The sequence below is a fragment of the Arachis hypogaea genome, chromosome 9 (genome assembly GCF_003086295.3).
Source record: "Arachis hypogaea cultivar Tifrunner chromosome 9, arahy.Tifrunner.gnm2.J5K5, whole genome shotgun sequence".
NCBI classification, from domain to species: domain Eukaryota; kingdom Viridiplantae; phylum Streptophyta; class Magnoliopsida; order Fabales; family Fabaceae; genus Arachis; species Arachis hypogaea.
In genome coordinates this window covers 31561031-31576628 of record NC_092044.1, presented here as the reverse complement: position 1 = coordinate 31576628, position 15598 = coordinate 31561031, and the positions used below count along the sequence as shown (strand labels likewise).

At 36.8% G+C, this 15598-nt stretch overlaps 1 non-coding gene across 1 annotated transcript; it reads left to right on the top strand.

Moving 5' to 3' along the window:
* Positions 1-271: 271 nt before the first annotated feature.
* Positions 272-375, top strand: LOC112713216 (small nucleolar RNA R71). The gene has a single exon (XR_003158190.1). It is a non-coding gene; the product is annotated as a small nucleolar RNA R71 (small nucleolar RNA).
* Positions 376-15598: the final 15223 nt, after the last annotated feature.

Sequence of the window (15598 nt, the reverse complement as noted above, 5' to 3'; positions counted from 1 at the left end):
GACTTGCTGAGTCAACATTTTGTTCTGAGCCAATATGGCATTCAGAGCATCAATTTCAAGAACTCCCCTTTTCTGAGGCGTCCCATTACTTACAGGATTCCTCTCAAAGGTGTACATGAATTGGTTATTTACCACCATGTCAATGAGTTCTTGAGCTTCTGCAGGCGTTTTCTTTAGGTGAATGGATCCACCTACAGAATGGTCCAGTGACATCTTAGAAAGCTCAGATAGACCATCATAGAATATATCTAAAATGGTCCACTCTGAAAGCATGCTAGAAGGACACTTTTTGGTCAACTACTTGTATCTTTCCCAAGCTTCATAGAGGGATTCACCATCTTTTTGCTTGAAGGTCTGAACATCCACTCTAAGCTTGCTCAGCTTTTGAGGAGAAAAGAACTTGGCCAAGAAGGCCGTGACCAGCTTATCCCAAGAGTCCAGGCTATCTTTAGTTTGTGAGTCCAACCATGTTCTAGCTCTGTCTCTTACAGCAAAGGGGAAAAGCATGAGCCTGTAGACTTCAGGATCTACTCCATTAGTCTTAACAGTATCATAGATCTGTAAGAATTCAGTTAAAAACTGATAGGGATCTTCTGATGGAAGTCCATGGAACTTGCAGTTCTGTTGCATCAGAGCAACTAGTTGAGGCTTCAGCTCAAAATTGTTTGCTCCAATTGCAGGGATTGAGATGCTTCTTCCATAAAAATTGGAAGTATGTGTAGTATAATCACCAAGCATCCTCCTTGCGCCTCCACCATTGTTATTGGGTTCGGCCATGTCTTCTTTTTTGAGATTCTCTGTAAGATTTTCTCTTGATTGTTGTGCTTTAGCTTCTCTCAGCTTCTTCTTCAGAGTTCTTTCAGGTTCAGGATCTGCTTCAACAAGAATGTCCTTGTCCTTGCTTTTGCTCATATGAAAAAGAAGAGAACAGAAAAGGAAGAGGAATCCTCTATGTCACAGTATAGAGATTCCTTTATGTGAGTAGAAGAAGAAAAGAATAGAAAAAGGAGAACAGAAAAATTCGAACACATAGGAGAAGAGAGGGTTCGAATTTTTAGATGAAGAGAAGTGTTAGTAAATGAATAAATAAATAGAAAGAGATGAGAGAGAGGAGTTTTCGAAAATTAATTTGAAAAATGGTTAGTGATTTTCAAAAATTAGAGATAGAAAAGTAGTTATGTGGTTTTGAAAAAGATAAGAAACAAACAAAAAGTCAAGTAGTTAGTTGAAAAAGATTTGAAAATCAATTTTGAAAAGATAAGAAGTTAGAAAAAAGATTTTTGAAATCAAATTTTTGAAAAAGATATGATTTGAAAAAGATATGATTAAAAAGATATGGTTGAAAAAGATTTTATTTTTAAAATTAAAATTGATTACTTGACTAACAAGAAACTAAAAGATATGATTCTAGAATTTAAAGATTGAACCTTTCTTAACAAGAAAGTAACAAACTTCAAATTTTTTAATCAATCACATTAATTGTTAGTAAATTTTCGAAAATTATGAAAAGAAGATAAGAAAAAGATTTTGAAAAATCAATTTTTTTAAAACTTTCGAAAATAATAAAAAATGAAAAAGATTTGATTTTTGAAAAAGGTTTTGAAAAGATAGGATTTTTGAAATTGAAATCTTGACTTGACTAACAAGAAACAACTTATTTTAAAAATTTTTGACTATATCAACCCAAAGATTTCGAAAATTATGAGAGAAATAAGGAAAAGATATTTTTTGATTTTTTTGAATTTAATGATGAGAGAGAAAAACACAAAAATGACTCACAACATGAAAATGCAAGATCAAAACACATAATGCATGCAAGAACACTATGAATGTCAAGATGAACACCAAGAACACTTTGAAGATCAAGATAAACATCAAGACTTATTTTTGAAAAATTTTCAAGAAAAGAAAAACATGCAAGACACCAAACTTGGAGATTTTTCATGTTTAGACACTATGAATGCAAGAATGCATATGAAAAACAACAAAAGACACAAAACAAGAAAATATGGAGATCAAATAAGAAAACTTACCAAGAACAACTTGAAGATCATGAAGAACACCATGCATGAATTTTTGAAAAATTTTTAGAAAATTAAAAAGATGCTATTGACACCAAACTTAAAAATTGACACTAGACTCAAATAAGAAACACAGAATATTTTTTATTTTTATGATTTTATTAATTTTTTTGGTTTTTTTTAAATTGTTTTGGAAAACGAAAAAGAAAAGAAAAATTTTTTTGAAAGATTTTTGAAAACTTTTTGGAAAACAAAATAAGAAGAAAATTACCTAATCTGAGCAACAAGATGAACCGTCAGTTGTCCAAACTCAAACAATCCCCGGCAACAGCGCCAAAAACTTGGTGCACAAAATTGTGATCTCTAACAATGGCGCTCAACTTGGTATGCGCGTTTATAATCTCAGCACTTTCTTCACAACTTCGCATCACTAACCAGTAAGTGTACTGGGTCGTCCAAGTAATAAACCTTACGTGAGTAAAGGTCGATCCCACGGAGATTGTTGGTATGAAGCAAGCTATGGTCATCTTGTAAATCTCAGTTAGGCGGATTCTAATGGTTATAATGGTTTTCGAAAATAAAGATAAATAAAGCATAAAATAAAGATAGAGATACTTATGTAATTCAATGGTGGGAATTTCAGATAAGCGCATGAAGGTGTTGTATGGCGCTTTGAACGTCTGCTTTCCAGCTGTCTCCATCCAATCGTGTATATTCCTTTCTAGGGCAAGCTGTATATTGGGGGATCACTGTTGTCAATGGCTACCGTCCGTCCTCTCAGTGAAAATGGTCCAGGTGCTCTGTCTCAGCACGGCTAATCATCTGTCGGTTCTCGATCATGCTGGAATAGGATCCATTGATCCTTTTGCGTCTGTCACTATGCCCAACACTCGCAAGTTTGAAGCTCGTCACAGTCATTCAATCCCTGAATCCTACTCAGAATACCACAGACAAGGTTTAGACTTTCCGAACTCTCAAGAATGCTGCCAATGGATTCTAGCTTATACCACGAAGATTCTGGTTAAGGAACCCAAGAGATACTCATTCCAGCTTATTTGCTTGTAGAACGGAAGTGGTTGTCAAGCACGCGTTCATAGATGAGAATGATGATGAGTGTCACATAATCATCACATTCATCGGGTTCTTAGGCACGAATGGATATCTTAGAATAGAAATAAACAAGAGTTGAATAGGAAAACAGTAGTACTTTGCATTAATTCTCGAGGTACAGCAGAGCTCCACACCTTAATCTATGGTGTGTAAAAACTCCACCGTTGAAAATATATAAGAACAAGGTCTAGGCATGGCTGAGAGGCCAGCCCTTAAAACATGATCAAAGGATCAAAAGATAATCCAAAGATGTAAATACAATAGTAAAAAGTTCTATCTATACTAAACTAGTTACTAGGGTTTACAGAAATAAATCCTAGTGCAGAAATCCACTTTTGGGGCCCACTTTGGTGTGTGCTTGGGCTGAGCTTGAGCTTTACACATGCAGAGGCTTCTCTTGGAGTTAAACGCCAAGTTGTAACGTGTTTTTGGCGTTTAACTCTGGTTTGTGACGTGTTTCTGGCGTTTTACTCCAGAATGCATCATGGAACTGGTGTTGAACGCCAGTTTGCATCGTCTAAACTTGAATGAAGTATAGACTATTATATATTGCTGAAAAGCCCTGGATGTCTACTTTCCAACGCAATTGAGAGCGCTCCATTTGAAGTTCTATAACTCCATAAAATCTATTTCGAGTGCAAAAAGGTCAGAATCCAACAGCATCAGCAGTCCTTTTTCAGCCTGAATTAGATTTTTGCTCAGATCCCTCAATTTCTGCCAGAAAATACCTGAAATCACAGAAAAATACACAAACTCATAGTAAAGTCCAGAAATGTGAATTTTGTATAAAAACCAATAAAAACATCCCTAAAAGTAGCTAGATTCTACTAAAAACTACCTAAAAACAATGCCAAAAAGCGTATAAATTATCCGCTCATCAATGCCGTCTTCTCTTGTTCATAAGGATCTACAGCAATTTAGTTGTAGCCGGAGTATCCATCCAAGAAACAATAAAAAGCGTGTTCGGCCAACCGGAAGTGGGAAGTGATCCTTCCTTGTGGCTGTGTTGAGTCTCCTATAATCGATGCACATCCTCTAACCAGTTACGGTTCTTGTGGTAATAAGCTCATTCTTGTAATTAGTCATCACTGTCATACCTCCTTCTTGGGAACAAATTGTACCGGGCTCACCCAAGGGATATCAGAGATTGGGTATACAATGCCAGCTTCCCACAGCTTCATTACTTCCTATTGCACTACCTCCTTCATAGTGGGATTTAACGTCCTTTGTACTTGCACTACTGGTTTAGCCTCTTCTTCGAGCAAGATTTTGTGCATACACATTGCAGGACTTATTCCTTGAGGTCGCTAATAGTCCATCCAAGTGCTGTTTTGTGTTCCCTTAACACCTCGATTAGTGTCTCTTCTTCGTGAGTATTCAGTGAAGAATTAATTATCACAGGACATGTCTCTGCCTCTTCAAGGAAATCATATTTTTGAGAAGGAGAAAGGGGATTTAGTTCAAGCTTTGGTGTCCCCTCATCCCTTGAAGGAATATATAATGCTTCCTTGGGTGGTGGGCAACACTCTTCGATCTCACCTACTTCGACTTTGACAGAAGATTCAAGCGACTCCTCATCGAGCCTGCCTTCTTCTAATATCTCTTGTACCAAAGGATCAATTATGTTAATTTTCATGAATCTTCATAATCATTCGAGTATTGTAAGGCTTGGAATACATTGAGCACAAAATGTTAATTCACCCTTTTGAACATCGATTAAGGCCTTTCCATTAGCCAAGAAAGGTCTCCCCAATATGATAGAGGCATTGACAGCTTCCTCCATGTCTAAGATCACAAAATCCACAGAAAAAATAAAAGCTCCCACCTTCACTAGCAAATTCTCCACAACACCTAATGGAAATTTAAGAGAACGGTTAGCAAGTTACAAAGAAGTTCTGGTGGGTTTTACCTCTTCGATTTGTAACTTGCGCATTAAGGATAATAGCATGAGATTGATGCTAGCTCTAAGATCACACAAGGCTTGATCGACAATCACTTCCCCAATAGTACAAGGAATTACAAAGCTTCCAGGATCTTTTAGCTTCTCAGGGAGATTCTTTTGAATGACACCACTGCATTCTTTTGTAAGCACCATGGTTTCATTCTCCCTCCAATTTCTTTTCTTGGAAATCAACTCATTCATGAATTTTGCATATAAGGGCATTTGTTCAAGAATTTCAGCAAAAGGAATGATGATTTGTAACTTCTTGAATACCTCCAGGAACTTAGAGAATTGTTGATCTTTGGCCTCTTTGCAACCTTTGAGAGAAAGGAATTTTTTGCTTGTATTCAGGCACTTCAATCTTCTCCTTTGGTGCATATTTGGAAGCTAGAAATTGTTTCTGCAAGATGAAGGAAATTACGTGCTCCTATTGAGTTTGGTTGCTCTTTAGAGCTTTTTTGCTTGGCTTAGCAGTGGGAGCTTCTTCTTTCTCTTCTCCCAATACCTTTTCACTTCTCAAACTAATGGCTTTACACTCCTCCTTAGGATTCGGGATAGTGTCACTTGGGAGTATTTGAGTAGATTTTGCCAATTGCTGAGCAATTTGGCCCACTTGTATATCTAGATTTCTTATTGAGGATCCTTGATTCTTGAATTTGGTTCTTGTGTCCTCCATGAATGAGACAGTGGCATAGGACAATTTTTCTAGGGCCAGTTCAAGGTTAGAAAGCCTTTGGGAGTCTTGAGTGGGTTGTGTGGGTGGTGGCTGTTGGTTCGAATTGAAGGTGTTATGCTGAGGGTTACAGTGGCTTAGTTCATGGTTGTTGTTGAAGTTATTGGGCCTTTGACTTTGATCTCTCCACCCAAAATTTGGGTGGTTCCTCCATCCAGGATTATATGTTTTGGGGAAAGGATCATTTTGAGGTGGCCTAGAAGGATTGCCCATGTAAATTAATTCCTCAAGAGAAGGTCGACCGTACTCCATGCCTTCACCTTGAGATAGTCCATCACTCATACCATAAGAATTCTCGTGAAAGCTCACCGTCGAGACTTGCATTCCACCTAGGTGTTGAGTAATTGCATTAATTTGTTGGGACATGAATTTATTTTGAACCAAAATGGTGTCTAAAACATCTAATTCCATACTTCCTTTCCTCGTTGATCTCTCTGAGGAATAGAGATATTGATTGTTGGCAACTATCTCAATCAATTCCAGTGTTTCATCGGTGGTTTTCTTCATATGCAAAGATCCTCTAGCCGAACTATCTAATGAAACCTGTGAAGCAGGGGTGATCCCATCATAGAATATCTGAAGCTAAACCCAGTCAGCAAACATATCCAGAGGGCACTTTCTGATCATTTCTTTGTACCTCTCCCAAACTTCATAAAAAAATTCTCCTTTATGTTGTCTGAAGGTCTGAACGTACGTTCTAAGCTTAGTCCACCTCTGAGGTGGGAAGAACTTGTTTAAGAACTTAGTGACCAAGTCCTCCCATGTGGCTATGTTTTCCTTGCACTGATTATCTAGCCATTACTTAGCCCGATCCCTTACAGCAAAAGGGAAGAGCAACAATCGATAAACCTCAGTCGGGATGCCATTTGTCTTGACAGTGTTACAAATTTGCAAGAAATTAGCGATAAACAAATTCGGATCTTCATGCAAGCTCCCACTAAACTGACAATTTTGTTGAACCAATGTAACGAGTTGAGGTTCTAGTTCAAAATTATAGGCATTAACAGTAGGTGTAATAATGCTACTTTCACAACTCCCTAGATTGAGGGTAGTGAAAAATCCAAGGGTCCTCCTACGTGGGGGAACATTAGCATTGTCGTTTGCATTTTCAGCCATGTCGAATGCAAATTTTTCTTCAACTGCCTCCTCAATTTCTTCTTCAACTCTTCAATTTTGAGTTTGTTTCCTTAGTCGCCAAAGACTTCTCTCGATCTCTGGATCGTATTGAAGAGGTTCTTTATCCCTATTATTCTGCCTATACAAAAACAAAAAGAAAAACAAATTAGAATTTCCTTTACTGTGTGAAGAGAATTCCTAGCGGGTAAAACTAAAACAGTAAATAAATAAAAGCTAAAGAAAAGAAAAGTTTAATCTAGGTAATCAATTAATTGGTATTTTGTTAACCACAATTAGTCCCGGCAACAGTGCTAAAAACTTGATCGCGAAATTTCAAATACCACAACTAACCAGCAAGTGCATCAGGTCGTATCAAGTAATAACTCACGACGAGTGAGTGACAATTCCATGAAGACTAACAAATTAAGCAAGCAATGGTCAATCAATTAATCTAGTCAGACAATCAAGTCGGGGTTTCAGAAAACTTAATCGATGACAATGAATTAAATTAAAACAAATAGTAAGTGTTAAAAGATAATATGATAAAAGAGAGTTAAGGTTTTGGATATGTTGAAACTTCTTGATCAATAATTTTCACTTTATACCTTAATCATAATACTCTTTTATGGCAAATCTTTAGTAATCAAACCCCAATTCATTGGTGATTTAATTTCTCTTTAACCTAATTAATCGCTAATCCCTTAGTCAATTATTTAAGAAAAGAGTTGAAGAACGTTCAATGATTTATATTGCCACACAATTCATAAGAAGCTCCCCTAGTTGATTCGATGTCACTTATCAAGTCTAGTTTTAAAACTTAAGAATTGTGAGAATCAGTTTTCAAGCTTAATTCAATTAATAAACTTTTTCAAGAAGTTAAAAGAATTCAAATCAGAGAAGAATTATTTCTCAATATATTCAAACCCTTTAAGATGAAGAACGAAAACATTTTTCTTAAGAAGTAATCAATTGCATAAATTAAAGGTAGAAAAGCTAATGTATTAATCCATGGAATTAACATAGCTCCTCACTTTAACCAAGGAGAATTAGTTGCACATGTTCTTTAGAAAAATCCTAAATTATCAAAAGTAAAACTACTGAAGAAGGAGAGAGCCTCTAAAGTGTTTGACTCCTTTCTTTTTATACTAACCCTAATTTAATTCAAATTCAAACTAAAACAAAATCAAAATCAAAATAGAATCAAATCTATCTAATTAATTATTGCCTCTAGAAGAACTTCCAATCTTTATCTCTTTGCAAATCCTCAATTAATGCTGTGATTAGTAGGCTTGAGTTGAGCCTTGAATTGATGAAGAATTGAAGGTTTAGTGGCTTAGTTTGAAGTCCTAGAGGATGCCCAAGGTCCCATGTCCCACGTGGGGTATTGACGTGCAACATGAAGTCCAATCCTTGTTTGAATTGTTCCTTGTAATGCCCATGTACCACATGAAGGAGCCCACGTTATACATGGGCTTAAGCTTGTTCAATTGTTGTCCTTCATGTTGTACGTGGTGATTTTCACGTCCCATGTAAGCATAACTACTGGTATGAAGAGATCGAGATCGATGCAGGATGGAAATCAATGCAGGATCGAGGAGATGTTCCGATCGATGCAGGAGACGCTGCAGCGCTTCGATTCCCGAATGGATTCGTTCGAAAATCGTGCGCTTAATCGAAACGCGCATGGCACGGCAAGGTTCTTTTCTTCATCCTTTGGCTTCCTTTTTACTTCTCTTGAGCTTATTTCCAACTTTTGCCACCTTCCTTGCTTACAGTGATTCCTTGCCTCCTTTTCTCTTTGATCTTTGCCAATTCTCTTCTAAATTCTCTTGTAATTAATGAATACACACTAACTCAAAGTATTGCTCAATTATTCATTAAATCATTGGCTATTCTGTAATAACTTTTAGTTTATTGATTGGAATTCTAAGAGAAAAATACTAAAGATACACACGCATCATATTTCTATAGCGGTAATAATGCATGACAAAGTTATTTTAGTAACTAAGTTGGTCCAACAACTTATTGACACAATAAAAATTATAGTTATCTAACTTAGCTCAATCCGGTCGGTTTGACCAAAAAATCGGGTCACCCCAGTCAATTGGTCGGGCCAAGCCACCTTGTGGACCGTCTAAGCATGAGACTCAGTGAAAACCGATTTGACTCGGTTGATTTTTATCAAAACTGATGATCGAGTCAGTTTTTGTAACCCAGATTGGGTCATGCTTTATTTTTTTAAGCAATGTAGAAAACGACGTCATTTTCTTTCAGGGTTAGGCAAAAAAAACTAAAAACCCTAGCCTCAACGCCTCTTTCTCTCGTTACTCTCTCCCTGAACTACTGAAGCTTCGAGCTCTCTCATCTCTCTTTGTGGCTTTCGGCCTCTTGCACTCAAGCTCTCTCTCATTGTCTTGGTCTCGTACCTGGCCGTCATTGTCGCTCTCTATGTCGTAACTGTCTCAAACGCAATCATGCACCTTCCTCGCAATCGACGTCGCCGCGGCAGAAGCAGCAAGTCCTAAGGTTGGTTGTCGGTGTTGCTCTCTGTCTCATCACCGTCTCGCACTCAAACGCTCCTCTTCCTTGTGCTCGCCGTCACCGGCAGCAGGTCCCTGATGATCGGATAATTTATATATTTTTTGGCATTGTTTTTAGATAGTTTTTAGTAGGATCTAGCTACTTTTTAGTATATTTTTATTAGTTTTTATGCAAAAATCATATTTCTGGACTTTACTATGAGTTTGTGTGTTTTTCTGTGATTTCATGTATTTTCTGACTGAAATTGAGGGACCTGAGCAAAAATCTGATTCAGAGGCTGAAAAAGGACTGCTGATGCTGTTGGATTCTGACCTCCCTGCCCTCGAAATAGAATTTTTGGAGCTAAAAAAACACAAATGGCGCACTCTCAATTGCGTTGGAAAGTAGACATCCAGGGCTTTCCAGCAATATATAATAGTCTATACTTTGTCGGAGTTTAGACGACGCAAACTGGCGTTCAACGCCAGCTTTCTGCCCTATTCTGGCATTAAACGCCAGAAACACGTTGCAAGCTAGAGTCAAACGCCAGAAACAAGTTACAAACTGGCGTTAAACTCCAAGGAAGACCTCTACACGTGGAAGCTTCATATCTTTTGGAAGCTTCACACCAAGTGGGCCCCGGAAGCGGATTTCTGCATCATTTACTTATTTCTGTAAACCCTAGTAACTAGTTTAGTATAAATAGGACTTTTTACTATTGTATTCATATCTTTTGGAACATCTTTGGATTATCCTTAGATCATCTTGGTCATTCTGGTTCCCCATATGAGGCCGAAGCCAATGAACACCATTATCACTTATGTATTTTCAACGGTGGAGTTTCTACACACCATAGATTAAGGTGTGGAGCTCTGCTGTTCTTCGAGTATTAATACAAAGTACTATTGTTCTTCTATTCAGTTCATGCTTATTCTTATTCTAAGATATTCATTCGCACACAAGAACATGATGAATGTGATGATTATGTGACACTCATCACCATTCTCACTTATGAACGCGTGATTGACAACCACTTCCGTTCTACATAAAAACAAGCTTGAATGTATATCTCTTGGATCTCTCTTCAACGATTCACAACATCTCTCCTGACAACAGAGCATCTGAGTCTAAGATCAGAGTCTTCGTGGTATAGGCTAGAATCCATTGGCAGCATTCCTGAGATCCGGAAAGTCTAAACCTTGTCTGTGGTATTCCGAGTAGGATCTGGGATGGGATGACTGTGACGAGCTTCAAACTCGCGACTGTAGGGCATGGTGACAGACGCAAAAGGATAGTAAATCCTATTCCTACACGATCGAGAACCAACAGCTAATTAGCCATACGATATCTGTGCATGGTATTTTTCATCCGAGACGAGAAATCTGACAGTTGATTAGCCGTACAGAAACCGTAGAGGACCATTTTCACTGAGAGGACAGGAAGTAGCCATTGACAACGGTGACACCCAACATACAGCTTGCCATAGAAAGGAGTATGAAGGATTGGATGAAGGCAGTATGAAAGCAGAGATGCAAAGGAACAATGCATCTCCATACGCTTATCTGAAATTCCCACCAATGAAATGAATTACATTAGTATCTCTATCTTTATTTTATGTTTATTTATCTTTTAATTATCAAAACTCTATAACCATTTGAATCCGCCTGACTGAGATTTACATGACCATAGCTTGCTTCAAGCCAACAATCTTCGTGGGATCGACCCTTACTCACGTAAGGTTTATTACTTGGACGACCCAGTGCACTTGCTGGTTAGTTGTGCGAAGTTGTGAAAAAGAGTTGAGATTACAATTGTGCGTACCAAGTTATTGGCGCCATTGAGATCACAATTTCGTGCACCAAGTTTTTTGCGCCGTTGCCGGGGATTGTTCGAGTTTGGACAACTAACGGTTCATCTTGTTGCTCAGATTAGGTAATTTTATTTTAATTTTAAGCTTTTTATTTCTTATTTTCGAAAAATACAAAAAAAAGTTTCTTCTTTTACGTTCTTCCCAAAATAATTTTCGAAAAAACCAAAAAATTTAATAAAATCATAAAAACAAAAAATTTTGTGTTTCTTGTTTGAGTCTAGAGTCAATTTTAAGTTTGGTGTCAATTGCATGTTTTAATTTTTCTAATTTTTTTTTTGAAAACTCATGCATGGTGTTCTTCATGATCTTCAAGTTGTTCTTGGTAAGTCTTCTTGTTTGATCTTCATATTTTCTTTTTTTTGTCTTTTATTGTTTTTCATATGCATTTTTGAATTCCTAGTGTCTAAGCATGAAAAATCTCTAAGTTTGGTGTCTTGCATGTTTTTCTTTTCTTGAAAATTTTTCAAAAATAAGTTCTTGATGCTCATCATGATCTTTAAAGTGTTTTTGGTGTTCACTTGACATTCATTGTGTTCTTGCATGCATCATTTGTTTTAATCCAAAACTTTTATGTGTTGAGTCATTTTGTGATTTTTCTCTTTCCTCATTAAATTAAAAAAAAATAAAAAAATATCTTTTCCTTATTTCACTCATAAATTTCGAAATATTTGGGTTGACTTAGTCAAAAATTTTTAAAATAAGTTGTTTCTTGTTAGTCAAGTCAAGATTTCAATTTTAAAAATCTTATCTTTTCAAAACTTTTTCAAAAATCAAATCTTTTCATTTTTCTTTTATATTTTTGAAATTTTTTAAAATTGATTTTCAAAATCTTTTTCTTATCTTTATTTCATAATTTTTGAAATTAACACTAACAATTAATGTTTTGCTTCAAAAATTTCAAGTTTGTTACTTTCTTGTTAAGAAAGATTCAAACTTTAAATTTTAGAATCATATCTTTTGATTTCTTGTTAGCCAAGTCATTAACTTTAATTTTCAAAATCAAATCATTCTAAATTTCTTTTTCAAATCTTTTTCAAAATAAATTTCAATCATATCTTTTCAAACATATCTTTTTCAAATCATATCTTTTTCAAAATCAATTTCAAAATCTTTTCCAACTTCTTATTTTTTCAAATTTGATTTTCAAATCTTTTTCAACTAACTAATCAACTTTTTATTTGTTTTACTATTTCTTATCTTTTTCAAAACCACCTAACTACTTTTCTCTCTCTAATTTTCAAAAATCACCTTCTTCTTTTTCAAAATTCTTTTTATTTAACTAATTGTTTTAAATTTTAATTTTATTCTATTTCTTCTCTTAATTTTCGAATTCTAACTAAATTTTAAAATAAAAACAAAAATATTTTCCTTTTCCTTTTAATTATTTTCGAAAACCCTCTCTCTCATCTTCTTCTATTTATTTATTTAATCACTAATACTCTTCTATTCTTCTCATAATTCGAACCCTCTTCTCTTTTCTCTCCGTGTTCGAATTTTTCTTCTTCTATTCTTTTCTTCTTCTACTCACCTAAAGGAATCTCTATACTGTGACATAGAAGATTCCTCTTCCTTTTCTGTTCTCTTTTTTTTAACATGAGCAGGAGCAAGGATAAGAACATTCTTGTTGAAGCTGATCCGAAACCTGAAAGAACTCTGAAGAGGAAGCTAAGAGAAGCTAAAACACAACACTCTGAAGAGGACTTTACTGAAATTTTTGAAAAAGAAGTAGAGATGGCCGATCCCAATAATAATGGTGGAGGTGCAAGGAAGATGCTTAGTGACTTTACTGCACCAACTTCCAACTTCCATGGAAGAAGCATCTCAATCCCTGCCATTAGAGCAAACAATTTTGAGCTTAAGCCTCAATTAGTTTCTCTGATGCAACAGAATTGCAAGTTTCATGGACTTCCATCAGAAGATCCTTTTTAGTTCTTAACTAAATTCTTGCATATCTGTGATACTGTTAAGACCAATGGAGTTGATCCCGAGGTCTATAAGCTTATGCTTTTCCCTTTTGCTGTAAGAGACAGAGCTAGAATATGGTTGGACTCTCAACCTAAAGATAGCCTGAACTCTTGGGATAAGCTGGTCATAACTTTCTTAGCCAAGTTCTTTCCTCCTCAAAAGCTGAGCAAGCTTAGAGTGGATGTTCAAACCTTCAGGCAGAAAGAAGGTGAATCCCTCTATGAAGCTTGGGAAAGATACAAGCAACTGACCAAAAAGTGTCTTTCTGACATGCTTTCAGAATGGACCATCCTGGATATATTCTATGATGGTCTGTCTGAATTATCTAAGATGTCATTGGACCATTCTGCAGGTGGATCTATTCACCTGAAGAAAATGCCTACAGAAGTTCAGGAACTCATTGAAATGGTTGCAAATAACCAGTTCATGTACACCTCTGAAAGGAATCCTGTGAGTAATGGGACGCCTTAAAGGAAGAGAGTTCTTAAAATTGATGCTCTGAATGCCATATTGGCTCAGAACAAAATGTTGACTCAACAAGTCAATATGATTTCTCAAAGTCTGAATGGTTTGTAAAATGCATCCAACAGTACTAAAGAAGCATCTTCTGAAGAAAAAGCTTATGATCATGAGAACCCTGCAATGGCAGAGGTGAATTACATGGGTGAAGCCTATGGAAACACCTATAATCCTTCATGGATAAATCATCCAAATTTCTCATGGAAGGATCAACAAAAGCCTCAACAAGGCTTTAATAATGGTGGAAGAAACAGGTTTAGCAATAGCAAGCCTTTTCCATCATCCTTTTAGCAGCAGACAGAGAATTCTGAACAGAGCCTCTCTAGCTTAGGAAATATAGTCTCTGATCTATCTAAGGCCACTCTAAGCTTCATGAATGAAACACGGTCCTCCATTAGAAATTTAGAGGCACAAGTGGGTCAGCTGAGTAAAAAGAGTTACTGAAACTCCTCCTAGTACTCTCCCAAGCAATACAGAAGAGAATCCAAAAAGAGAGTGCAATGCCATAACCTTACTTGGTGTGGCCGAACTTAGAGAGGAGGAGGAAGACGTGAATCCCAGTGAGGATGACTTCATGGGACGTCCTTCGGACAAAAAGGAGTTCCCATCTGAGGAACCTAAGGAATTTGAGGCTCATCTAGAGACCATAGAGATTCCATTGAATCTAATACTGCCATTTATGAGCTCTGATGAATATTCTTCCTCTGAAGAGAATGAAGATATTACTGAAGAGCAGGTTGCTAAGTACCTTGGAGCAATCATGAAGCTGAATGCCAAGTTAGTTGGTAATGAGACTTGGGTGGATGAACCCCCTTGCTCACCAATGAACTGAATGACTTGGTTAGGAAGACATTTCCTCAAAAGAAACAGGATCCTGGTAAATTCCTAATTCCCTGTACCATAGGCACCATGACCTTTGAGAAGGCTCTGTGTGACCTGGGGTCAGGCATAAACTTAATGCCACTCTTTGTAATGGAGAAACTGGGAATCTTTGAGGTACAGGCTGCCAAATTCTCATTAGAAATGGCAAACAAATCCATGAAAAAGGCTTATGGACTGGTAGAGGACGTGCTAGTAAAGGTCAAAGGCCTTTACATCCCTGTTGATTTCATAATCCTAGACACTGGGAAGGATGAGGATGAATTCATCATCCTTGGAAGACCCTTCCTAGCCACAGCAAAAGCTGTAATTTATGTAGACAGAGGAGAGTTGATCCTTCAATTGAATGAGGACTACCTTGTGTTTAAAACTCAAGGATCTCCCTCTATAACCATGGAAAGGAAGCAAGAAAAGCTTCTCTCAATGCAGAGTCAAACAAAGCCCCCACAGTCAAACTCAAAGTTTGGTGTTGGGAGGCCACAACCAAACTCTAAGTTTGGTATTGAACCCCCACATTCAAACTCAAAGTTTGGTGTTGGGAGGTCCCAACAATGCTGTGAACATCTGTGAAGCTCCATGAGAGCTCACTGTCCAGCTATTGACATTAAAGAAGCGCTTATTGGGAGGCAACCCAATTTTTTTTATCTATGTTATTTTCTTTTTTAGGTTGATGATCATGTAGAGTCACAAAAACAACTGCAAAAATTAAAGAAAATTAAAAAAAGCATTAAAAACAGCACACCCTGGAGGAGAAACTTACTGGCGTTCACCAGAAACAGGTTGCAGCTTGGTGTTTAGCGCCAGCAAAGGAATAAAAACTGGCATTTAATGCCAGAAACAAGCAGCAGTCTGGCGTTAAACGCCAGGATTGCATAATAAGGGCGTTTTGCACGCCTAAAAGGAGTAGGGATGAGAAGTCCTTG